Genomic DNA, 26,842 nt, shown 5'->3' on the forward strand with positions numbered 1-26,842 from the left:
TAAGGTGTCCTGCAAGTAAAATTAGATCTTTGTGCATGCTATTTTCAAATACATATAAAAAATACTGTCTGATAAGCTATGCTTTTTTTTAAACCAAAAATCACTACTGGAAAGCAAATGTTTCTTAATAAATAAAAACAAAAGATGACATAGGACTAATTAAATAAAACGAAATAAGTAAGATTGTTTTTGATATCATTTCCCTACAAGTCATTGTATCTATATATGTATGCATAGGTTATATGACACATATTTCTTCTAAAGCAAATTAATTTTCAAGTAATGCATTAACACACAAATATTTATTTATTGAACTGTCTGAAGTTTAAGATGACTAAGCCTGATATTTAATTCATTACATATTTTATAATTATGTGTTAGTCATACAATTACAATTACATGTGAGTAGAAAAACTATCCTGGAGCTGAAGTTACAGGCCATTGTCAGCCATAGCATTCTATGCTCTAAAGTTCTAAGCCATCTCTCCAGACCCGTGTTGTTTTATTTTTAAGTAAATATTTGTATTTGGTTTTAAAATATAGATCTAGGGGTGTTTGCCTCTATACATGTATGTTCAGGTGCATTTTAAGAAATATAGTTACATTTTGATGCATTTATATCAGATATTAATTTCCATGACAGGAAACCATGAAAAGGATATACAGAGGGTTGCTAAACATGGAAAGCATATTTCACATTATTAGCAGCTGTAAGAATGGGCAAAATTATTTTTTAAAAGCAGAGAAACGTTATGATAATTTTTCCTAAGAGGATGTAAATGGATTGGACCACATATGTCCACATTACTTCTGGGAATGGAAAATATTACAGCCATACTGGGAAAAAAAGTCTGTTTTTCTTCCTTTTCTTCTTTTTTAATTTTTTTTTTTCAAAACAGGTTTTTGCTGTGTAGCCTTGGCTGTCCTGGACTCACTTTGTAGACCAGGCTGGCCACAAACTCACAGAGATATGCTTGTCTCTGCCACCCTGAGTGCTGGGATTAGGGGCATTAGCCACCATACCCAACTGGAGAGATAGCTCAGCCATTAAAGGCTCAGGTCACAACCAAAAATGTAAAAAGTCTGTATTTGATATAATTAAATACACATATACCACAGGACACATTAAGTCTATCCTTCTTTATTTAGTAACAGAGAGACTAAAGCAATGTCCAATGGTTTCTAAATGTTCATGATTGTTCTATTTGCAAATGCAAAGAATTGGAAATAACTCCATCCAAAGCTACTCTTTAGAAAACAATCAAGCAAAACAAAACAACCAAAGAAAAAATGAATAAACAAAACACAAAACTTATACATTCACAAAACCCTACAAAAATACTAAATTAGAAACACTTAGCTAGCTTTCTTATGCAACTCAGGAGACCGTCTACCCAGGGACTGGTGCCACCGACAGTAGGCTTGGACCTCCTACATAAATTAACAGTCATGACTGTCACCCGTGGTTATGCCTGATAAGTATTCTCTGCCAATGAAATGAGCCAATTCAAAGTATATAAAGGCAGGTTTAATTGGAAACAGCTCTCGGGTGGGTTCAGATATCTCACAGGAGGACGTTAGGGAAGTTACTGTGCAGACTGGGAGACAGAAAATCAGACAGCAGAGAGAGAAAGAGGGGAGAGAGAGAGAGAGAGAGAGAGAGAGAGAGAGAGAGAGAGAGAGAGAGGACAGATGGACAGAGAGACAACAGACAGATAGAAAGAAAGACAAAACCAAGATATCTGGATTATAAAGTAAATAGCCTCTAGGGGGAGAGAAGGCCTAGGCCCTGGGCTAGAAAGTTAAGGTAGAGCCTGAGGGATTCTGGGAGAACCTGGAGGCCAGGCCCACTTGGACATGTGGAATAGGCACCTCAGTTGCTTGTCTGGAATCTGAATCACAACAATGTCCATAGGCAATTCTGAACTGAAATCGAGACTCCCGATCAGGCGACTTCAACCCATGTCAAGTTGACAGTTAAAGCGTACTAGAACATGCCAATATACTGGCGTCATTATCATCACTATCATCATCATCTTTCATTGATTCACAGTTCTTCATGGCAGACGTGTCTTAATAATGGTTTTAGGAAGAATATACATTCTGTATCTCTTTCCTAGACATCGTAGATAATCAGAATATTGTGCCAGTAATAATTTATATTGCATACATTGTTGTAGAAATTCTGTGAATTAGTTTTTGCTTGGTTCCTGGGATATCAACCCACAAGAATAGTTTTCAGACCTAAAGAATGGAAAACAGTATATGAATGAAAGGAGAAAAAACAAAACAAAAAACAAAAAACAAAAAAAAAAAAACAAAACTACGAGCATACTGTTTACAGAGACTATGGGATGACAAGAGCTCAGTGTCTTCTGGATTTCAATTTTCTTTTTATTTATTTATTTATTTATTTTATTTTTTTTTTCAATTTTCTTTTACCACTGATTTTGTTGAGGATGTCAATATGCATTGTTATTGTTGTTCTTGAAACAGGGTGCTGTTATTTATCTCCAGATGACTTAAAGCTTGCAATCATCCTTCCTCAGCCTGACAAAGGCTGGCATCATTTGAAATAGGATGAAAACATGCAAAAAACCTTTTTATCAAAAACTATGTTTAATATACACATTCTGATATTTCCCCTCCCTCAGCTTCTTCCAGCTCGTTCCCACATCCCCATCCACCCAAAGCTACTCTTTAGAAAACAATCAAGCAAAACAAAACAACCAAAGAAAAAAATGAATAAACAAAACACAAAACTTACACATTCACAAAACCCTACAAAAATACTAAATTAGAAACCATAGTATACAAGCAAAGCACTAGTAAAATAAAAAAAAAATGTTCTCCCTCCCCCCCCCAAAAAAACAATAGGAGACAAAATTCTACAAAAATAATAATGAGTTCATTTTATGTTTTCCATCTACTACTGGGCATGAAGCCCACCATGAAGTGTGGTTGTTATATCCAGTTGTACTCCATTGGAGAAAACTGGTTTTTCCTTTACAAGTGATTATTCTAAAAGATGTTCTCAATAGTTAATATTAAATAAAATAATATTTGGTATAATAATAAATAAATAGTTGAGTCACATTGCCCATTGTGTAGTTTTACAAAATTAAATTCTGTAATCTTTATGTGCTTGTGTGTGAATATGTGTTAGTGTGTACATAAGAAGTGCAGGGGATCATGTGTGGGAATTGGTTCTCTCCTTTCAGTATGTGGTTTCTGAGGATTGAACTCAGGTGGCTAGACTTGGCAGCCCACAGCCCCTTAATCCCCTGAGCCACCTTGTCACCCATGCTGTAGTTTTTAGATATGGAGGGTTAGATCTTAGAAAAGAAATTGATTCCACAGTCTTCACCTTCTTATTAAAAATTTATTTCCCCAAAGTAGCAGCATTCATAGACACTCTAACCAGTTTTCATGGTCACAGTGTCATTGAGAAGGGATTTTTAAGTTGATTGAAATGTTCACAGGGTTTATTATGGGAACATCTCATGTATTCAGTAGCAGACTTCCCTTTCATTTCCCAATTCCTCACACAGATCTCTTTTGATCCAGTTTTTTAATTCATTTCTACTTGTCAAGGGGCCATATCAGATTTCATTTCAAACTCACGTCATCCATCGAGGTGTGATACTTGACTCTGCAAATACAATACAACCCTCCACATAGAAGCTTGATACAGCCATAAATCTGCACTCCAACTCTCGTTGACTTCAATAGGACTTCGACTTGGAGAATGATTGCAGATCAAGCCATTTGATGTAATGTAATTTTTAACTAGCTTTTTCCATAAGGAGAAACATGCAGTGACTTACAAACTCCCTGCCTGGCCCACAAGAAGCAGTCAGGATTTCTGTTCCCTGTCAAAACACTTTCGTTCCTACGTGGCACTCACTGTGACAGAGGACATAGGAAGACTTCAAAGACAATCTCTGTGGCCTTACATAACTCCTTATTAGCATAACACACTTAGAAGGGCTTTTTAAAACTCCGCTCTTACACAATTGCACCTGGCTATTAACAAACTGATTATCAGTCGGACTACTGACTTTCCACATATGAAAACCACCTTTGTCTTTTCCTTCATTTTTAAAACAAGCTTCTGTTTCCAAACACAGACTTATTTTACTAGTCGATCAGGCTTCAAGACTCCACCATTAATCATGTGGAACATCACGTGCAAGCATACCTTTTAAGTTCCAGGGGCCTGTGTTCTGCTACTTAGAATCTTAAAGACAATAAGCATTTTTTATCCAATCATCTAGAGTCTAAAAGAATTCAAAGAATGGGAAGTCTTTGAAATACCCAGGCTTTTAGATATCAAATTACCTTTGAAATCCCCCCACCCACCGAGAAGTATCTCTAACAAAATCCATTTGAAATACTGCTTCAATATTCTAAAAAATCAATAATTTAAACCACAGGTTGAACATTTTTACTGCTTCCACTGCAGACTGTCATTTTTTTGAAATGAAAATGCTAATGGCACAGAAGGGGAGAGCACTAAGCAGAGAAGATGCATGAATGGGCCCTGGATTGGCTAGACTGGCTGGTTTGATCTTTTTCTTCTTCACTCATCTGTGACAAAATGTCTTTTAAAATCAACACCTTGCCTTTCAGTATTCCTGAAGAATGTTCTTCGCTGTTGTACACTGCATCCTTCTCCATAGGATGTTAAGGATTGTGCTGTGCTGAGACACTATAGTAAATATGAATATAGAAATATAATATTAAATAGACTGTTTTACTTCAGCACAATCTATAACATTGGGACACCTTTAAAATATTGCATGGAGCTCTAGGGAGAGGCTAATCCCTCAGTACTAAATGTTTTTTATATTCATAGCTTGGTATTAAACCAAATGCAGTGAAGGAAGTTAAGGAAATCCAGAACTCTGGGGATTTCGACTCTGAAAAACATTGGGCATAACTTCTGAAATGTATTTTTAAACTGCTTAAAGATTTGTGAAAAGATGGTGTCAGTATAGCCCACCTTGTAAAGATGCCCACTTTGACTCCATGCTATCCAACATGCCACCTTCCTGCTACTAAAGGGTGAGTTTCAAGGGAGACTCATTTTGTCAAAGAATTGGGAATGGTGATTCATGGGATGTAAAAGAAGTGCCAGAGGTTCAAGCAAACCAAGGTGGGGAGAGTAGAGGAATGGAGATATGACTGGGCAGATGAGAGCGGTTGCTTCACAGTCAAGCAAACAAGCATTCAGATCTCCACACCCAACGAACAAGCCAGGGACCCACACAGATGTGGCCTCAGTTCTGAGGGAGGTAGAGGCAGAAAACATAGGGGTAGAGGCTTGCTGCCTTTCTGCCTAGCTGAAAAAAATATGAGCCCCAGATACAGAGAAAGGCCTTGTCTCAAATGAATAAGTGGAGAATAAAAGGACAGACCATCCAACACACTTCTGGCTTCCTAGTCTGACCATACCTGAGTCCACTAGCATACACACTCATACACAGAGAAATTTAGTTACACAAAATAATACACACACACACACACACACACACACATGCCCAGAGTAAATCTTTTAAATAGTATTTTCATTTTCTTCCTAAAACTGGTCATCCATCCAAACTCAGCCTTCAACAATTCCAACTTTGCATACACCAAAATAATGTCAATAACAATTTTTAAAATCATATAATAGATCACAGCAACCCCTACTAGGAGATGGAGCAAGGCAGCTAAGCATTCCCAACCTCTATTCCAGACCATCTTCTCTTCCAGGGCTGGCAGAAGCACGTGGGATGGAAGCCTGGAAATCACAAAGCCTCAGTTCACCCACACTGTGAACAGAACATCCACGGAGGTGACTTGCTACTCACATAATTTTCGTAGCTTTCAGAATGCCTTATCTGAGGTATACACACAATCAATCCTCAGGGAGTATGATTTAAAATTCTAAGACCCAGCAGAATTCACTGTGGGTGACAGGCCCATAGAACATGAATAAGTTCTGGGGGCAGGAAGCCATGGTCTACTTCCGGGGATTGTGTAGGCAGAATCATGTATGTGTGGATTGAGCAGAGATGGGTCTACGGGTTTGTGTGTGCAGCACAGTCTGCGGATTGAAAAGTTGAGTTCAACTGAAAGAATACTTTAAAATAATTTTAATTTTATGTTTATAGTATGTCTGTACGTCACGTATGTCTGTACGTCACGTATGTCTGTAACCACATGTATGCACTGCTCAATGAAGGCACAAGAGGGCACTAGGATGTCCTATGACTGAAGTTACACATGGCTGTGCCCTGCCATGTGGGTCCTGAGAACTGAACTCAGAACCTCTGGAAAAGCAGCCAGTGTCCTTAACCCCAGACCTACCTCTCTCTTCCTGTTGAGCCATGACTGATGTTTACTACATGGGCATTTTGGGGCCTTTGTTATTGAATGTACTTGTATGAAGACATGGGGCAGAAACTGGACTGAGGTTATATAAGGTTTTGTGCATGAAAACATGTCTAAAAATGTTGGTATGCAGGATATAGACATGTCCAAGTATATTTTGGGGAAATATATTTGATTAAAAATCAGTACATTCTTTTTGATGAGCTCACTAAAAACCTGTGCCTGTGTGTATGTGTTTTCCCATGTGTAATACAATCTGGTACATCTTGCCTACTAGATAAATTCTTTACTGTAGTACATATTAGACTTTTTACTTTGCAGATCCATGAAGCTTTTTAAAATTATTTTTTTTTCAATGCAGTTTATTCAGGAACATTGAACAATCCTCGGACCCCGGGGAAAGCCAGCCCACAGCTTAAATAGCCTCTGGGTAGCCAACCCAGGCGTGCCACGGGGGCAATGCAGATAGGTCCACATACATGGAAGCAAGCCAGATCCTCGGCCTTAGCCAAATGTGGAGTTGTTCGTGACAGAGAGCACTCACCATCGGGAAGGTGGAAGGCAGAAACCAGCTCCATCTTTAAGGCATAGCATTCCGCAGCTCTCTACAGTTCCCCCTTTTTGTTTTAGACGCATCAGGCAAGAGTAGAGGTCTGATCTCTGATAATAGAAATAAATTGGGACTTTGTACAGATGTTCATTTAGGTGTCATCCACCCAAAGAGCATCAGACCGTCCGATACCTTTTTCTCAGAGGCGGGACCTGGGGCATCAACCCGCATGCAATCAGACATGCTCTTCTCTGGGTCCAAAGCGGCTGACCCTGAGTGCATTGCTTAGCCTCGCATCCTGAGCGTATCATTTTAGCTTTTTATGGTATCCAACCATGCTTGGGGAGAATGTCCTGCTTCAATGGCTGTAAAGGCCTGAATGATCATGGCTGCATCACACTGTTGTGAGACTCTAATCTTGCATATATACCACAGGCAAACCAAGGAGACCAACACCAGAAGGCCTGCTAACACTCCCATGCCCGCCCATTCCTTCAGATGATTCATGGCTGCAGCAATCCATGTTGATAATCCTGTGGCTAGTCCTGCGTCCACTCCGGTAGAATTTACTGTGACAATGGCCACTCTCAGCTGCTCCATCGTAGTATCATTTAAGTTTATTCACTTTGTATTCCCCCTGTACTTCCCTCCTTCTCCCCTACCAATCCCACTGTCCCTCTTCCCAACCCGTGTCCATCTCTCAGTCCACTGATAGGGGAGGTTCCTCTTCCCCTTCCCTCTGATCCTAGTCTATCAGGTCTCATCAGGAGTGGCTGCATTGTCTTCTTCTGTGGCCTGGTAAGGCTGCTCCCCCCTCAGGGGGAGGTGATCAAAGAGCAGGCCAATCAGTTCATGTCAGAGACTCCCTGTCCCCATTACTATGGAGGCTACTTGGACACTGAACTGCCATAGGCTACCTCCGTTAAGGGGTTCCAGGCCATCTCCATGAGTGGTCCTTGGCTAGAGTATAACTTTCAGAAAAGACCCCTGTGCCCAGACTTTTTGGATCTGTTGCTGTTCTTCTGGAGCTCCTGTCCTCTCCAGGTCTTACTATCTCCCACTTCTTTTATAAGATTCCCTGTACTCTGCCTAAAGTTTGGCTATGGGTCTCAACATCTGCCTCAATACCTGGCAGGGTAGAGCCTTTCAGAGGCTCTCTGTGGTAGGCTCCTGTCCTGTTCCCTTTAAAGTGAAGACAAATAAGTTCCTAAGAAATGACAGTCAGTGTAGAGATAGAAGATACATATTAGTGTGCCATTCTAAATATATGGGAAGAGGTTCTGCAGAAATGGTCAGTGTTCCAGTTGAAATAATAGAAACTACAGAGTGAGAGGTAAGGGGACAAAGACTTGGAGACAGATGGAAATGATTTCCCCATTTTCTCTCACTTCCTCTTGTTCTCATTGAAAATTAAAAGTCAAAGTGTAAATATAGACTTAAAAGGATGAATAATGCTGTTTTGGTACTTTATTCACACATGAACTCTGAGTTATAATAAATGTCCCTTTCTAAGCAACATCAAAATGATTTGTTCCATTGTTGATTTTATTATTATTGATTATATTACGATTGCATTAGCATTTGTATGTGTGAGATAGTTGGTTAACAATTTGTCACAACATGTCTGCTTCGTGGGAGGATGACACACACCGTTATCATTACTATGAAAATTCTTTCTTATAACTGGTAGCATGATACATGATTTACAGATCAACATACCAACTCAAGTTATTTATATTAAGTTAATTAATCATATTGATTTAACATCCTGCTCTGTTCTTTAACTTTTCCTTCTTACCTGTTTAGCTTTAGATCATATTTTTAAAATAATTAAATTTCTTAGTTTCCATTTTATAACTCTACATGAGTGTCTATATCTCATTGGAAAGTTATTAACATTTCCAGTTCAATTTTAATAACTGTACTTCCTCTATTAGAGTGACCTTTTCTTTCTGAATATTTGACATAATTATATTTATACGATAAAAATATCTATTGACAGTTTTCTTTTCATATTGAAAAATCTCACATTAGTAAGTAACTGCACAGGATGTAACCTTCTGGTTTTCTCATTTTATGCTTCCTTCCTTTGCAAAACTGGAGCAAACACATAACAGCCACATTAAACAGAAAAGTCACTCAAGCTTCCTCATGCAGCTGGTACCCAATGCTATCAACTTAACTTCCTCTGTACATTCACAGAGGGTCACTTTGCACTGTCTGAGACTGCAGATTATTTCTTCCCTTCTGCATTGAATCTTGTAAACTCAGAGGGTTAAGGCATTCCATTTGTCCCTCCATTCTAACTCAGCATTCAAGAATAGTACTAGGCCAGAGATAAAAAAAAACTAGGTACTTATTGGGTCCTCATATTCTATTATTCTAGTTGAGACAAAGAGTTGATATCACAATGAGAAACAACTTCATACTTATGATGAAATTATGCTAAAAATGATGGTCAGTGAGTTATGTGAAGGACCGGAAACAGATATTGCTGGCAGGAATGTAAATTAGTATTGATGCTATGGGAAAAGATAAAATCCTTTTCAAGATATAGAAATAGAGTTGCCCTATCACTCAGCTTTTCCGTTCCTGAGTGTATGTATGTGTGTATGTGTATGTTTGTGTGTGTGTACAGAGACCCTCTTATAAACAACAACAACAAAGCATATAAATGAAAGTTCAAAAAGATTTACAGTACCCAAGAAAATATGGGATACAGATAATCCCTCAACAAAAATTAAAAGAAAGCAAGCGAGGAATCACAGTAAGACCACCAATTCCACAATAATAGGAACTAATGTTCAATGGTCACTATTATCTATCAACATCAATGGACTCAACCCACCAATAAAGACACAGACTAATAGAGTGGGTGTGGAAACAGAATCCAACATTCTGCTGCATCCAAGAAGCACACCTATGCAACAAAGATAAACACTACCTCAGAGTAAAGGGTTGGAAAAATGTTTTTCAAGCAAATTGACCCAGAAAACAAGTTGGAATTGCTATCACAATATCTAATAAAATAGACTTTCAACCAAAATTAATCAAAAAAGATGAGGAGGGGAACTACATTTTCATCAAAGGAAAAATTGACCCAGAGGACATCACAATTCTGAAGATCTATGCCTCAAATACAAGAGCACCTACATTTGTAAATGAAACATTATTAAAGCTTAAATCATAAATCGATCCCAACATCTTAATAGTGGGAGACTTCAACACCCCACTCTCACCAAGGGGACAGATCATATAGACAAAAGCCAATTAGGGAAATGAAGGCACTTACAGAGGCCCTAATTCAAATGGACCTAATAAACGTCTACAGATCTTTTCACCCAAACTCAAAAGAGTATACCTTCTTTTCAGCACCTCATGGAACCTTCTCCAAAATAGACCATATATTTGGTCACAAAGCAAGCCTCAAAATACACAAGAAGATTGAAATAATCCCTTGTATTCTATTTGACCACCATGGACTAAAGCTGGACTTCAGCAAAAACTTGCTACTCAATGATAGCTGGGTTAAGGAAGAAATAAGGAAAGAATTTTAAGATTTCCTAGTATTCAATGAAAATGAAGGTACAACATACCCAAATTTACGGGACACAATGAAAGCAGTGCTCAGAGGAAAATTCATAGCACTAAGTGCCTTTAAGAAGAAATTGGTAACATCTCATACAAGCAATTTAATGACGCAACTGAAAGCCCTAGGGAAAAAAAAAAAAAAAAGAAGCAGGAGCAGAGGGCTGGAAAAAATAATACTCAGGGATGAAATCAATCAATTAGAAACAAATAAAACTGTTTAAAGCATCAATGAAACCAAGAGCTGGTACTTTGAGAAAATCAACAGGATAGACAAACCCTTAGCCAAACTAACTAAAAGGCAAAGAGAAATTATCCAAATCAGCAAAATCAGAAATGAAAAGGGGGATATAACTACAGACACTGAGTAAATCCAAACAATCACTAGGTCATACTACAAAAGCTTATATGCCACAAAATTTGAAAATCTAAAAGAAATGGAGAATTTTCCTGATAGATTCCATCTACCAAAATTAAGTCAAGATCAGGTAGAAAGATTGAATAGACTTATTTCTCCCAAGAAACTGAAGCAGTCATCAACAGTCTCCCTTCCAAAAAAAGCCCTGGGCCAGATGGTTTCAGCTCAGAATTCTAGCAGACCTTCAAAAAAGAGCTAACTCCTGTTCTCTTCAAACTATTCCACAAAATAGAAACAGAAGGAACATTACCAAACTCATTTTATGAAGCCATAGTCACCTTGATACCTAAACCACACAAAGACGCAACAAAAAAAGAGAACTTCAGACCTATCTCTCTTATGAACATTGATGTAAAAATACCTAATAAAATACTTGCAAACCAAATCCAGGAACACATCAAAAATATCATCCACCATGACCAAATAGGCTTCATCCCAGGCATGCAAGGATGGTTCAATAAATGGAAATCCATCAATGTAATCCACCACATAAAAAAACTGAAGGAGAAAAGCCACATGACCATCTCCCTAGATGCCAAAAAAGTATTTGAAAAAATCTAACATCCATTCATGTTTAAAGTTTTGGAGAGATCAGGATACAAGACACATACCTAAACATAGTAAAGGAACTATATAGTAAGCCTATAGCCAACATCAAACTCAATGGAAACAAACTTAAAGCAATCCCATTGAAATCAAGGACAAAACAAGGCTGCCCACTCTCTCCATATCTCTTCAACATAGTACTTGAATTCCTAGCTAGAGCAATAAGACAAGTAAAGGAGATCAAGGGGATACAAATCAGAAAGGAAGAGGTCGAAGTTTCACTCTTTGCAGATGATATGATAGTATACCTGAGTGACCCCAAAAATTCAACCAGAGAACTCCTTCAGTTGATAAACACCTTCAGCAAAGTGGCTGGATACAAAATTAACTAAAATAAAAAATCAGAAGCCCTCCTGTATACCCAAGACAAAAGGGCTGAGAAAGAAATCCAGGAAACAAAACCCTTCACAATAGCCAAGAACTCATTGGCACAGGAGACAACTTCCTGAACAGAACACCAACAGCACAGGCTCTAAGAGCAGCACTCAATAAATGGGACCTCATGAAACTGAAAAGCTTCTGTAAAGCCAAGGATACTGTTGTCAGAACACAACTCCAGCCTATAGACTGGGAAAGGATCTTCACCAACCCTATATCTGACAGAGTGCTGATATCCAGAATATATATAAAACTAAAGAAGTTAAAAGGCAATAAATCAAGCCATCTGATTAAAAAATGGGCACAGAGCTAAACAGAGAATTCTCTGTAGAAGAATATAGAATGGCAAAGAAACACTTAAAGAGATACTCAACATCCTTAGCCATCAAAGAGATGCAAATCAAAACAACCCTGAGATTTCACCTTATACCCATCAGAATGGCTAAGATAAAAAATGCCAGTGACAACACATGCTGGAGAGGTTGTAGAGAAAGGGGAACCATCCTCCATTGCTGGTGGGAATGCAAACTTGTACAACCACTTTGGAAATCAATCTGGCACTTTCTCAGACAATTAGGAATAGTGCTTCCTCAAGACCCACCTATACCCCTCCAAGGCACATATCCAAAAGCTGCTCAAGTACACAGCAAGACATTTTCTCAACCAAGATTGTAGAAGCTTTATTTGTAATAGCCAGAACCTGGAAACAACCCAGATGTCCATCAACAGAGGAATGGATACAGAAAATGTGGTACTTTTACACAATGGAACACTACTCAGTAATTAAAAACAAATCATGAAAATTTGCAGGTGGGATCTAGAAAAGATCATCCTGAGTGAGATATCCCAGGAGCAGAAAGACACACACGGTATATACTCACTTATAAGTGGGTACTAGACCTATAAGATAAGATAAACATACTAAAATCTATACACCTAAAGAAGATAAGCAAGAAAGAGGACCCAGGTAAGATGATCAATCCTCACTTAGAAAGACAAATGGGATGGACATTGGAAGTAAGAGAAAGCAAGTAACAGGACAGGAGCCTACCATAGAGGGTCTCTGAAAGACTATACCTAGCAGTGTATCAGAGCAGATGCTGAGACTCATAACCAAACCTTCAGCAGAGTGCAGGGAATCTTATGAAAGAAGGGGGAGTTAGTAAGACCTGGAGAGGACAGGAGCTCCACAAGGACAAAAATATCAGGGCACAGGGGTCTTTTTTTGAGACTGATTCTTCAACCAAGGACCATATATGGATATAACCTAGAACCTCTTCTCAGATGTAGCCCATGGAAGCTCAGCATCCAAGTGGGTACCCTAGTAAGGGGAACAGGGAAAGTCTCTGACATGAACTCAATCGCTGGCTCTTGGACCTGCTCTCTCCTTCTGAGGGAAGAGCAGCTTTGTTAGGCCACAGAGGAGGACATTGCAGTCAGTCCCGAAGAAACCTGATAAGCTAGGGTCAGATGTAACGGAAGAAGGACCTCTCCTATCAGTGGACTTGGAAGGGGCAGGAAGGAGATCAGGGAGGAAAGGTGGGGTTGGGAGGGAATGACCAAGGGGGCTACGGCTAAGATACAAAATAAATAACCTGTGATTAATATAAAAAATAAAAATTATAAAAAATAAAAAAGATTTACAATAAATATATGGAAGACATAATAGATGTAACTATTATGTAACTAACAACTAGGTAAATAAAATGTGGTATATGCATAAGAAAATCAATTCCTGAAAACATTATGCAAATAACAACACACAGAAGTCATCCACTACTTGGTTCTATTTATAGGACAACTTAGAATTAGAAAATATATTACTGGTATCCTTAGGGAAAAGGCTGAGGGATATACCAAGCAAGCACTGTGCATGGAGAGGACCTAGACCCCTTGTTCAGATGAAGCTCAGTCTCCATGTGGGTGCCTGAGTAAGAGGAGCAAGAGTTGCCTCTGTCATGAATGTGATTGACTGCTCTTTGATTACTTGCCCCTGGTGATATGGCCTTGCCAGTTCACAGAGGAAGAGGATCCAGGCAGTCTTGATGAGACTGGATATGCTATGGGTAGATGGCAGAGAAGGAGAAATTCCCCTTTCAGAGGACTAAAGGAGAGGGATAGTGGGGAAGAGGGAGGAAGGGTAGGGATGGGAAGAGATGAGGGAGAGAGCATCAATCGGGATATATATTGAATAAATTGTAAAAATAATTCTCCCCCCCCCAAATTAATCATTCCCTCAATAAATGTGCTATTGAAAAAAAATGCTGAAGAACTCAGGCATGCCTGTTAAAAAGTTTGAGGCTTGCTTTCTGGGATGATAGAAATATTATAAAATTCATTAAATATCAGTACATAATTTTGACTATAGTATTCCTATGGATAGTTCCAACCACTATTTTTACTATAATTGTTATATGCATGCATTTCTATGATAAATTTTAATTCATAAATGAGATATAATAATGGCTTACCAATTAAAACTAACAACATAGCAATTCTAACAACATGCTAAGATAAATGTTATTCCGGGTGTCTGATCCTTGTCAAAATATCTTATTGTACGTTATTCCCACTTGTTGTCATGAAGCGAGATAACATGTTGTTCACAGATTAAATCAAGTAACCTAAATTGTATGTACACTGTGGCACAGAGTAAGTCTACTTCAACACAGGCACTGATATCATGCCAGCTGACCTGCAGAGATCACTGCTGCGTTGGATACACTGGAATGGTGGGTCTAGCGACAGGGCAGGATGGTGTGAGGTTTCATCTTGATGATCAGAACAGTGTACATTTAACCCTTTTACCCTTCCATTTAATATTTTCCAACTGTGATTGACCACGAATAACCAAAACCACAGCAAACAGAACTGTAGGTGAGGAGAGTCCGGTCCATCATGAAAACGAGCCAGAAATCAGGAAAATAATGACATTCAATCAAGCCTAGGCTATGAAAAATTACAAAAACAAGTGTTCTGGATGAAGTTGATGTTAAGGTTGTTAAATATTGTATATCTCAACTTCAATTTTTCATAGTACAGAAGAAATACTTCAGACAATTTCAAAGAATCTGTGATTACATATTACACTCTTTCACCCATCGACTCCTCCACAAACATGCTTCACTTAATCTGTTAAATGTGACACTTAATCTGTTAATGTGAGTATATAGACACATTTAAAATACAAAGTAAAGTAGCATATAGATTTCAATGGATGACTACTAAAACAAGATGAACAGAAATTTACTCATAGAACGGCTCCATGTGTAAGCCTTTAAAGGAGTTCTTTAAAACCTTAAGTGATAGATTTTCTTGATATTTTTTAATCAGACTTTTATCATTTATGACAAACAACACTTTTGTGTTTTTCTGTGAGGAATAAGTAGATCAACACAGACTGCTGGGTTTTCAGTACTGACCTCTATCTCCCTCAGCCTATGTGCCTTTACATAAACAATTTCATTGTTTACTTGGTAATCTTTTGGTAAATTCATTTTCTGCTCTTATACATAATTTCTTTACGAAATATATTATGATTTTGAAACCTAAGACTCCAAGTGGAATGGCTATGATTTTATTTTGATATAATATTTAATTTTGCATCTTTTTATTTCCATGGTTATACTGTGTAATTATGCCTTAGAAGTTGAAAATGACTTATTTATTTATTTATAATTTATTTTTATTTTATGTGCATTGGTGTTTAGCCTGCATGTATGTCCATGTGAGGGTGTTAGATCTTGGAGTTACAGATAGTTGTGACCTGCCATGTGGGTGCTGGGAATTGAACCCAGGTCCTCTGGAAGAGCAGTCAGTGCACTTAACTGCTGAGCCATCTTTCCAGCTCCACCTTATTTATTACAATGTTAAATATTTTAACTCATAAATTATATGTCTCCAAGATTAATGATAATTCAAAACATCTTAAGGAGTTCATAATGTGTTCTAAACAATAAGTGGCACCGAGTTTCACCTTCTTTAAAAACAATGGAAGCAAAAGCATGCATATCCACCAATGCCAAACAGATAGCATTTTGTTTGAGAAAGCAGCAAGAAATCCTGAAATACTAATTTAATGAAGGGCTTCCTATCTTGCAGAAATCTTAGCTTTTAGGGCTTTTATTTTTTCTCTTTTATTGACATAAAAGTGAAAATCAATTCAAGAGTCTGTGTTCCTGTGACTCCATTTCAACTGTAGCCTGATGTAGTTCTGTTCAAAATTGTATTCAGAAATCTGTAGGCCATGCTGTGGGTCGGGTAACAAATGATAAGGAACACTTAGTTGCATTCAGGTCTTCTCTGCAGAGGCCACATGTTTGGACAGAGCTCCAGCTATGTGAAAGGCTTGAGCAAAGTTCTTTCCTTCTCTGGAGGGTCAGTTTTTGCATTTGTCTTTTAGCAACAGATGACTTATTTAAACCTTAAAGCTAGACTTCCCCAACCACAATGAATAAAAGGTTTAAACTTAATTTCCAGTTCTTTTATTTTCTAAAAAGTTTCTTCAGATATTTCACTCACGTGCACTCAGAAAAGAAGCTTCACCTAATTAGGTACTGAAATAGTGCATTATCATACTTTATTAAGTGATAAATGAAAGCCACTTGCATGGTAAGCTCATAAAATTATGAAATTAAAATTCTCTCATGGTATGTTTTTATTCATTTAAAATATTATATAAATATTTCTATACTATGGCTAACATCTTTAAAGTACACAGTGGTAGAGAAGCCAATAAAAACTCAAATATCTTATTCCTCATGCCTTCTAATCAGTTGTATTTGTTTTCTTCATATATATTCACAAGGAGACCTTTTCTTCATCTATTAACCTCACATTTTCTTTGAATATGAACATCAAATAACATACTTGGTACAGGGAAGTTGCGAACCACACACAGGAATATAACATGAGTTGGTGTTTGGGAAGGCTTTTTAAGGCAGATGAAGGCTACATTCTCTATTATGATGCTGATTTTGAGCCTTCTTTGCTCTTACAGCTTTCAGCTTCAGAAGTGTTTCTCAGTTGCTCAGCATAGAACAGCTGCAGGATGGAAACAAAATCTCCAGTCTAAAAAGAAGAACCCCTTTGTTCCCACTGAATCCCTGTTCTGTCACCCACTGGTGGGGAGCTTTCCAGTCTTGTTCTCTGCCAGTCCTTACCAGTTTGCCAATTATACAAGCTGCTTCCCAGACATCAGAAGCAAATTCCACAAGACTGCTGTGCAAGCGCACCCTAATTAACCATCAGCTTAATTAGACAATTTACTGTGTAATTAGCAGGCAATTAGTCAACACCTCTCAGATCTTATTGACTGCTGTGACAGCCTTTCCGTCTTTGCACATTCCAACATTCCAATACATAACAGCGACCGTGTTTCTAGCACTCTCAAGCCCTGTACGACATGGTTCTGGATGAAGAAGTGGGTAATATCATATAACAAAGAAAAAATCAATATGGAGCCTGTCCAATTATCGAACTGTTTACAAACTCGTCTTTTATTTAATACTCGAACTCCAATAACATAGATACTTTGGTACCTGCTCCAAAAAATGGCTATACAGCTAACTACTTAAAATGTTCTGGTTCATGTTTTAATGGAAAACACTTTAAATTACATTTGCTATGGTATAATCCCCAAGACTGGTTGTGTCTGGAGTAATTGGAGTAAATCTTTTGATCTCTGTAAAGAGTATTGTCTTGGTTAAGGTTTCCATTGTCCTGATGGAACACCTGACAAAAAGCAAGTTGGAGAGGAAAGAGTTTATTTGGATCACACTTCTACATCATGGTATATCATTGAAGAAAGTTCGTGAGGGAACACAAATAGGGCAGGAACCAAGAGGCAAGAGCTTATGCAGAAGCCACCGAGGGGTGCTTCTTACTGGCTTGCTCTTCTTATCTTGATCAACCTTCATTTTTTTTAAACATAAGACCATCAGACTAGCATAACATGAGGCAGAGTGGACTGGGCTCTTCCTACCTGGATCAACCACTGTTTAAGAAAATGCCCTACAGCTGGATCTTATGGAGGTGTTTTTCTCCATTGACTTCTCTCCTTTTGGATGACTATATTTGTTTTAAGTTTACATAAAACTAGCCAGCACAGTAAAATTTTATGAATCCTAAGAGCAATACAGGCTAACCCTCTCACAAACTATACCAAGAGTTCCCCTACATACACACACACACACACACACACACACACACACACACACAGGCTATAGGGACAAGTCTTTCTCACACCACAATTACAAGTTCCTCACACACTGTAGACAGAAGCCATTTTGCACATTTTAGGAGATTTTCATGCATATAATAGCATTGTCTAGATTTGTTCGCTTATTTATTTTTAATCAATTGTGAAGAATTTCTAAAACCAGGAAATCATAATCTGAATATTTTAACATTAGTATTAGCACTTAGTAATTCACATAGAAACATATTTTCAAGTATTGTTCTTTGAGCTGGGTGCAGTGGCACATGTCTGTAATCCCAGCACTTCAGGAAGGCAGAGGCAGGTGGATCTCTGTGAGTTCCAGTCCACTACAGCCAGTGCTACATGGAGAAACCCTGTTTCAAAAGAAAAATATTGTTCTGCAAACTCATCAGTACATGCAAAACCTACTGCTCCTTACAGTGCAAGCATCAACCCCTTTAAAATGCTTTTAATTTTCTGGGGTTTTCATGACTGGTAACTAATGAGATTTATGGCTATTAGCAAGAATGGCTTTTTAATTCTTTTCTCAGATGTACTAGCAAAGAGTATAGATGTCTTGAGCAATTTAGAAGATGTAAAATTTTTGTTTAATGGAAAGGAAAGGTTTTGTGATCACCTCTCATAGTTTAATTGGTGAAATGTCAGCCATACCTTCTGCTATCCAGTACGTTTCAATAAGAACAAATCACTCATGCCAACAGTCATCCCTGTATTACTTAAGCCTTCCCAATAGCAACAACTTTATTTTACTTCATCTGAGTATAAAGACTGGAAATCGCAGGGCAAGGAAAACCACTGAGAGGAGATCATATTGCGAAGAAACCAGAGAAGTCCTTTGTGGTTGTGGCAGGCTGGCTACGAGGTAAAGTGGGAAAGCTGTGCTAGCAAATGACATATACAAGGCTTGTGAAATTTATTTTTGAAGCTATAAGAGACAATTATAATGTTTCAAGGAAATAAAAAAGAAAAACAATACGACCTGATTAGATTCGTATGGCATCACTTTGGACGTAGGGATGAAGGAGGCATTGGAAGCAGGAAGGATCTTTCAAAGTAGTGTGGAATAGTAAAGAGTGAGAAATTAGTGACCATCAGTATGGTGGTACTAGAGACGAGAAGTGAGTGACATACAAGCTCCTACTGTTTGAGTAACCATTAATGTTTTGGCCTAGCATATTGATTAAGGCACCAATAAAGCTTTCACTACAATGGTTATATCATACAAATCATTTCTAAATCTTTATTTAAAAAAAATCCCACATGAGCAGCACTAGGCTATCAAGAGTAAAGCAAAAGACAAAACAAACAAAAACAAAAACTAAAATAATTATAATCTTGTTTTATAAGTAAACGTGTTCAACTTTAAGGAACTCACATAATTTATTAACAGAAATAATACTGAGGAAAGAAATGACACTAAATCATTCTTCAAATAAAAAAAAGATACTGCACCAAACATGATAGACACTGGAAGCAGAAGAAGACAGGGACCAGGACAGGAGCCTACCACATATGGTCTCTGAAAGACTGTACAGATTGAGATATCGAAGCACAGGGTGAGACTCATAGCCAAAATTTGGTCAGAGTGCAGGGAATCTTATGAAAGAAGGTGGAGATATAAAGACCTGGAGGGGACAGGAGCTCCAAAAGGAAACCAGCACAGACAAAAAAAAAAAAAAAAAAAAAAAAAAAGAGCCCTGGGGGCCCTGCTGAGAATGATACCCCAACCAAGGACAATGCATGGAGAGGACCTAAAGCCTAAAGCCCAGGCTCAGTTCTAGCCCATAGACTCAGTATCCAAGTGGGGTGTCTAGTAAGAGGAGAAGGGGTTTTCTAAGTCATGAACTCAGTGACAGGCTCTCTGATCACCTCCCCCAGGCAGGTACAGCCTTGCCAGGCCACAGAGAAAGACAATGCAACTAGTCCTGATGAGAGTTGGTAAGCTAGGATCACATAGAAGGGGAGGAGGACCTCCCCTATCAGTGGACTAGGGGAGGGGCATAGGGAGAGAAAATGGAGAGAGGTTGGGATGGGGAGGAGACTTAAGGAGGGGGCCACAGCTGGGATACAAATTAAATAAATTGTAATAAATGATATATATATATGTATATATACATATATGAAGATACTGCACTGTTTCACTAATATGTATAATTTCCATAAGTGTATTTTATCTCCAGCCATCTGCATGCTAACTTGTCTGTTTCCTTTAAGTTTATGACACTTAGCCAGAAAAATGTGTCCTTGTATTTCCTTCTGGCTCCTTGTTGTCTGCAGTACTATTTCTCTTTCCAGTCATCAAGAGAAGATTTCAAAGTACAGTGCCTTTGTTTTCACACACCCCTCCTTAAGACCATATGCACAGTGGCTGCCCGTCTTACAGGACCTTAGAAAACCCAAATATGGTATTCTCCTTTTTGTCTCCAAAGTTCTGCCTTCTGAGTTTTCAGTTACCATGGCTGGCTGCAATCCAAGTGTACTGAGTGGAGAATTCTAGACATATTCCTATACTTTAAATTGCACGCCCTTCCGGGTGTCCAGAAGTAGCACCATCATGCTTCCTGCTGCCAAGGATCTGAAGCTTTCCTTTGTCCAGTGCATCCAGGTTGTTCCTCTTCCCCCTAAGTCACCTCAAGCCCTCAGTGATGAGGATGACCACCACGATTTCTCAGTGTGCATGTTCTAGTAACCCTCACATGCTAGGCTTACTTCCTCTCACAGGGCCTGTGTCACTTGCTTCACTTTACACCACCACCACGTAGGCACTTTATCATCTCACATCCTTAGGCGAAAAGAAAGTGAGCAAATGCAATAAGATAATAAGCTCTGGTTACAGTATATTGTTGAAACTGTTGTGTCCTTGTTATTGCTGTTAATCTGTCACTATGACTAATTGATAAATTGAGCTTTGGAAACACAATCTGTTAGAGTGTGGTGCTTCCTAATGCTTCAGCCACCTGTCGGCCTTAGAACTTAACCCTCAACACATTCAAGGGAGATAGCCTGTCTTTGTAGCACTAGACAGAATTCAACCTGGAGAAGTCATGGAACTAGAGTTTCAGCCTTATTTTGCATTGCTTTGTGCAAGTTGTCCTTGCATATTTATTGCCTCTCTGCTCCCCAGAGCTCAGACAATGACCTCAGTAGGGCAGAGATACTTGGCAAGCTCATTTAGCAGACATTAGATTCTCCAGTGGCTTTTCCTTAGACTATAAGGAATTCTTGAACACTTTCCTCTAGCCTCCTCCCTTCTCCCCTTCATGACGTACTTGTAGGTTTAACCAACTCATCTTCATATTTTTCTCCATTTTTTTTTCTCTTCCAGGTATTTCACTTGATAAATTTAAATCTTTATCTAAGTCTCATGTAGGCAACTTTTGTTAGAAGATGTGTCCTAAAGGCTACTGCAATATTTAAAATGGAATGGTACAGGTAAAATCCATAAACAAAATATCAGCAGGAAATAAATTATATAAAATATAAATGTTGTTTTCCTATATTTTACTGTCACTGGTTAAAAGTTCATGAGCTCACATATACATATGGTTAAAATAAATATTTTACTAAGACTTCAGGCCTTTTGAAATAAGTTACAAAAACAGATTTTCTTGTTGGAGGGACATACTGGGAGATGGAAAAATACCTGCTTTGGGAAGTCATTTATGCTTTATTTTAATAAGGATACAGCAGCCAAAGCCATTGACCTTAAGGAATGATTTCTTTCAAGTCTGCTGATGGAGAATTTGCTTCCTACTGCCATCCAAAGCCCAAAGATATGACTTAAAAGACGCCTCCAGAACACTGTGCATGTACCTTGCAATTTCTCCTTGCCCCCTCCCCCATGGGATCTCTGCTGCATGTACACTGGACAGTGTTTTCTGCTCTACATGCCTAAAAGACAAAAAAGTCTTAGTGGACTTTTGGTAAGTGGTGTGCTGAAAGAGATGTACCTGTGACAAGCAGCCTTTGTTCTGGGATGTGTAAGACTTTTCCCACGGATCAGTTAAGGGACCCAAATAAAACGATGCAGTGTGAGGCCACCTTAGCTTTACCAATGAGGAAATAGCAAACCATTCTGACAAGAGCAAAGTTGAAACAGTCAACAAGATCTCCATTAACAAAGTAAGGAGTGATCTATGACTAAGTGTTCTAAAAGCCATGTAAGGAGTTCCCATGTATTGGAAATACTTTTTGAAGCCATGTGAGAAGACTTAGTTAAGGGCTTGGTTGATGGCATCTTGGATGAAGTGATAGTTAAGCAAGCAGAAGGACCTGAGTTCAGATCCCCAGAACCCATGTCAAACTAGACATAGTTGTGTGTATCTGTATTCCTAGCACTCCTATTGTGAGATGGGAGGCAGAAGCAAGAAAATCACCAGAAGCTCATAGGCCAGCTACTCAAGCATATACAAAGGAGAAAACAAGACTCCATTTCTCAAACAAAGCACAAACTCAGGATAGATATTTGAGATTGTATTCTGACTCCCACATGTCAATGCATACCCATACTCATATACACAATCATATATGAACATATACAGACTACACATACACATAGTTGGGAGGTGGAAGGTGTGTGTGTGTGTGTGAAGATGGCTTTTATATACTGGTTATATTTACCAGTATAATATTCATGATATTGCCAATCTGTGTATAACATTCGGAAGTGAAGCTATCTTGACTGGCTCACAGAAGCAGTCAGTTGGCAGGTTCTTGCAGATTCCTTCAATTACAAGGCCTGTAAGTCACAGGAAATTAAAGCAAACTATTAGCAAATCCATTTTATCTCAAGTTGACTTAGTTGAAAAACTGCAAAAGTTAGAAAAATGAAAATGCAACTAAAAGTTAATGTAGTCACAGAAGACCCAGGCAGAGTCCTTTAGAATAGCAAACACTGTCTTCTCATGAATGAAGGATGGTAAAACTAAGGTGCAGATGACACAAGCCCAAATCTGGGGATTAAATTGGTTTTATCAGAAAAGAGTTTGCATGAGAAGTGAAAGTCATTGTTAAAATAGTTGAGTGGGAATTCTATTATAGTCAACTGTGACTTCCAAATTGAATTATGTAAATCCTCTTTTTAAAACCTCTTCAGTGTCCTTGTTATCCACACAATCACATTTAAATTCCTACTCTAACAGGCCTTCCCCATCATCTCTACCACTGCATATGTCATCGTATGAGACAGTGCTGCATTTTAAGTATGCCTGGCAGTTGCATGACCATGGATATGCCCCTGCAACTTCTGCCTAGAAGAAAGACACAGGTGGTACAGCTTAGCAAGCAGTATTTTCATTCAAGGATTCCCATTGTCTTATGTTAATGTTCAATCATCTTGCATTTTGATTATGCATATGTTGAGAGCTAGAGTTGAAACACTTTTTAGAGAAAAGATTATTTTTATACATAGAGAAATACACACCACACACACACACTACGTAGTCATAGCCTGAAAAATGTTTGAATTAGAATTAATGAGGTTATATAAGGACATTAGAAAGAGAACTCAAATGACAGTGACTTTGTGTGTTTGCACAAAAGTAAGACTATTTAATGATGCACTTGAGTGAAATTCAACTTTTAAAGAGGGTGTATTTAGCAGAAGGAAGGTAGGAAACTGTTTCATAGCCACAAGATGCTGTGGCAAGTCATGTAAATCCACTAGCAGACTCAGAGTTAAAGGGCATTGGTTTCAATAAAAGAGAAAGACACAAATGAGGACACAGGCTTACAGAAGTAATTGGCTTAGAGGAAGTTGACAGTATTTTTCTCTAAATAATCAAGCCTTAGCATGTGTTAATGACACTTTATTGTACCTTGATATCTTATTTTAGAACTATATATTGAATACAGAACACACTGCCAGTCCTCTGAGACAAAGAGTGTGGAGAGCAGTACAATTCTGCTAAAACTCATTAAGTCTTACAACAAAACACCCCACGAAGGGATATCTAGTGAAAATTTGAAGTGGTCACTGTTTTATATTTAAAATTTGTAAAGATGGATAAAGAATCTCCCTCCGTAGTACTTACAGAAACTTGTTTTTAAAAAAAATGAAAAGATACAAAAACAAGGAATGAATTGCAGAATCCAATCCATATTTAGTTTAACCAAAGTCCTCGTCTTCTATACATTCCCAAATGTAGACATTTCAACTAAGTTTAAAATGTACACAACTTTATGTGAGGCAAAACAAGTTCTTCAAAGGACAGCATGGGACTTTAAGAAAAGTTCCATTAGCCACAGTTATGACAATTTTCCATTAACCTTGGCACCAGTTGCTTTCAGAAGAAAGAAAGAAACTACATAAGAGGTATTTTCCATTACAAAGTAGGTTCACCCACTAGCTAACCGAGATCAAAATTGTACACGACAATTTACATTATTAAAATGTCTATTTGAATCTCACCTTGTCCACTCTCCCAAAATGATTAACTAATTAACAAGTGTGAAATCACAGCCTGAAATGGAAAAAAGGTGAAGATGTAATTATATTGGAAAATTGATTCGTCTGCTTTATAGTCAACTAGCCTAAATTTGGAATAAAGTATTTTTTTAATGCATTGGACCTTGTCCAAGAAAGCAGGTAGTGTAGCTGCAGATCTTCATCATTCTCTCCTCTCCTCCAAATTTAACCCCCTAGTCTCATCTGCAGCTCTGTAACAGACCATCTGCTATGACCCGCCTCTCCTCTCTGCCCCTAACTACAGTGGATCACAAAGATCTTCCCTCCAAACTTTCTTCCCCCAACTCATCCCATTATCCCAGTTCCCAACTGGAAAGCAGGTAACTCCAGATTTTCACCTCTTCTCCCTCTTTGCCATATCCACCCCTCCAGTCTTATATCTACTTTTGTAGCAGACCACCTGCTGCAACTTTTCTTCCTCCTATACCTTCAGTGGATCACAGATATCTTTATTCCAAAAAAAATCACCCCACCATAGCACCACCACCAACAAATAGCTTATCCCAGCCCCCATCTCCAGCTGGCATTTCCTGGGAACCTATGGGAACTTGTGCCAGAAAACCAAGTAACCTAACTTCTGATCTTTAACTCTTCCTCATCTTCTCTACATCCAATCCCCCAGCTTCATCACCAACTCGTTGGCAAACCACCTTCTGTAGCTTCACTATCCTCTGTGTCCCCATCTCCAGTTGATCATGTAGAACGTCTCTAACTTTCCTCCCCAGTCATATTGATATCCCAGCCCCTGAATCCAGCAGGCATTCCATAGAAACCTACCAGTCAAGCCTGCAAGAGAAGCAAAAGTAAGTCAGCAAAGCAGGCACATAAGCTTCAGATCTTTGATAGCTGCCATATGTAGTTCCCCAAGCTCATCCTCAACTCTCCAACCCACTACTTTTTTTAACCTTTCCTCACTCTCTACTTCTATTCCCAGATCTTAGTTGAACACTCTACTTCCCTCTTTCCTGTGGACCTTGTCAGAAGCCCCAACAATTCCCATTAGTAAATATCAGTACCCAGTATCTAAAAGCACATTTTACAGGGAAATTCCAGTGGCCACAATTATCAGGAATCCAAAAATTTTATACATTCCTAGGAACTAAAGAGGGTAACAGAAATCAAGGAACAAAACATCCAAGCAACAAAGACAAGACCAGGTATCTACAATCTTCCCAAACCCAGGTACCACTCTAAAAACAGAATCAATAATACCCAGGACAAGGGAATCTTATCATAGTAGTCCCTGAGAACTGCCACATTCCTGAAGCACAAGACAAAGAACCTAATGTAGCCTTCATGTATATGATAGAATTTTTTAAAGAGGAAGTTAATAAATCCCTTAAATGTATAAAATTACAAACAGTGAAAGAAAATGAAGAAGACAGTCCAGACCTGAAAGTGAAAATAACATATCAAAGCAGAACAAACTAAAATGAATGCCCCCCCACAAACAAACAAACAACCTGTGGGAAATTTGGAAATGGAAAATTCAGGAACTCAAACAGGAACTTTAGAGGCATGCCTAACCAGAGAATATAAGAGATAAAAGACAGAATCTCAGGTATTGAAGACAGGATAGAAGAAATGAAAGAAATGGTTATGTTGGGCAAAGAAAGTATTAAATAATAATAATAAAGAACCCTGGTATAAAACATCTAGGAAACATGGGATATTATGAAAAGACCAAATTTAAGAGTCCACTTTTTTAATACCTATTCAATACAGTACTTAAAATCTTAGCTGGACCATCAGCAATCAAAGAATAAGGTGATACAAATTGGATAGGAAGAAGTCAAAGTAACTTTATCTGCACGGTCTGATGGTATTCGTAAGTGACCCTAAAATTATATCAGAAAATCCTATAACTGTTAACCATTTCAGCAGAGTAGGTGAATATAAAAATAACTCACAAAAATCAGTTTCCTTTCTATATACAAATGGCAAATGGACTGAGAAAAAAATTCAAAGAAACAATACCTTCTCAAAGCCTCAGATAACATAAAATACCTTGGGTATCCAAGCAAGCAAAAAACTTATATAATAAAAATGTTAGATACTGAAGAAAAAAACAATGAAGATATCACAGATGGAAAGGTCTCCCATGCTCATGGATGATTAGGATTAATATTAAAGTAAAATTAGCCATTTAACCAAAAGTAATCTACTGATTCAGTACAATCCTTATCAAAACTCCAACACAAACTCTCACAGATCTTGAAAGGATAATTTTCAGCTTCA

General features: G+C 38.1%; 1 protein-coding gene and 1 long non-coding RNA gene across 5 annotated transcripts in view; both read right to left on the reverse strand.

The window, feature by feature from the left end:
* The window catches only part of Dpyd (dihydropyrimidine dehydrogenase), a 925,939-nt gene that overhangs the window by 399,518 nt on the left and 499,579 nt on the right, over positions 1-26,842 (reverse strand). The gene's annotated exons all lie outside the window — the stretch shown is intronic.
* LOC132656917 (uncharacterized) lies at positions 1,126-26,066 on the reverse strand. The gene is made up of 2 exons (XR_009594726.1): positions 24,548-26,066; positions 1,126-2,244 (listed from the first exon to the last, which is right to left on the reverse strand). It is a non-coding gene; the product is annotated as an uncharacterized LOC132656917 (long non-coding RNA).

The sequence above is a fragment of the Meriones unguiculatus genome, chromosome 10, assembly GCF_030254825.1.
Source record: "Meriones unguiculatus strain TT.TT164.6M chromosome 10, Bangor_MerUng_6.1, whole genome shotgun sequence".
In the NCBI taxonomy this organism is placed as follows: Eukaryota; Metazoa; Chordata; class Mammalia; order Rodentia; family Muridae; genus Meriones; species Meriones unguiculatus.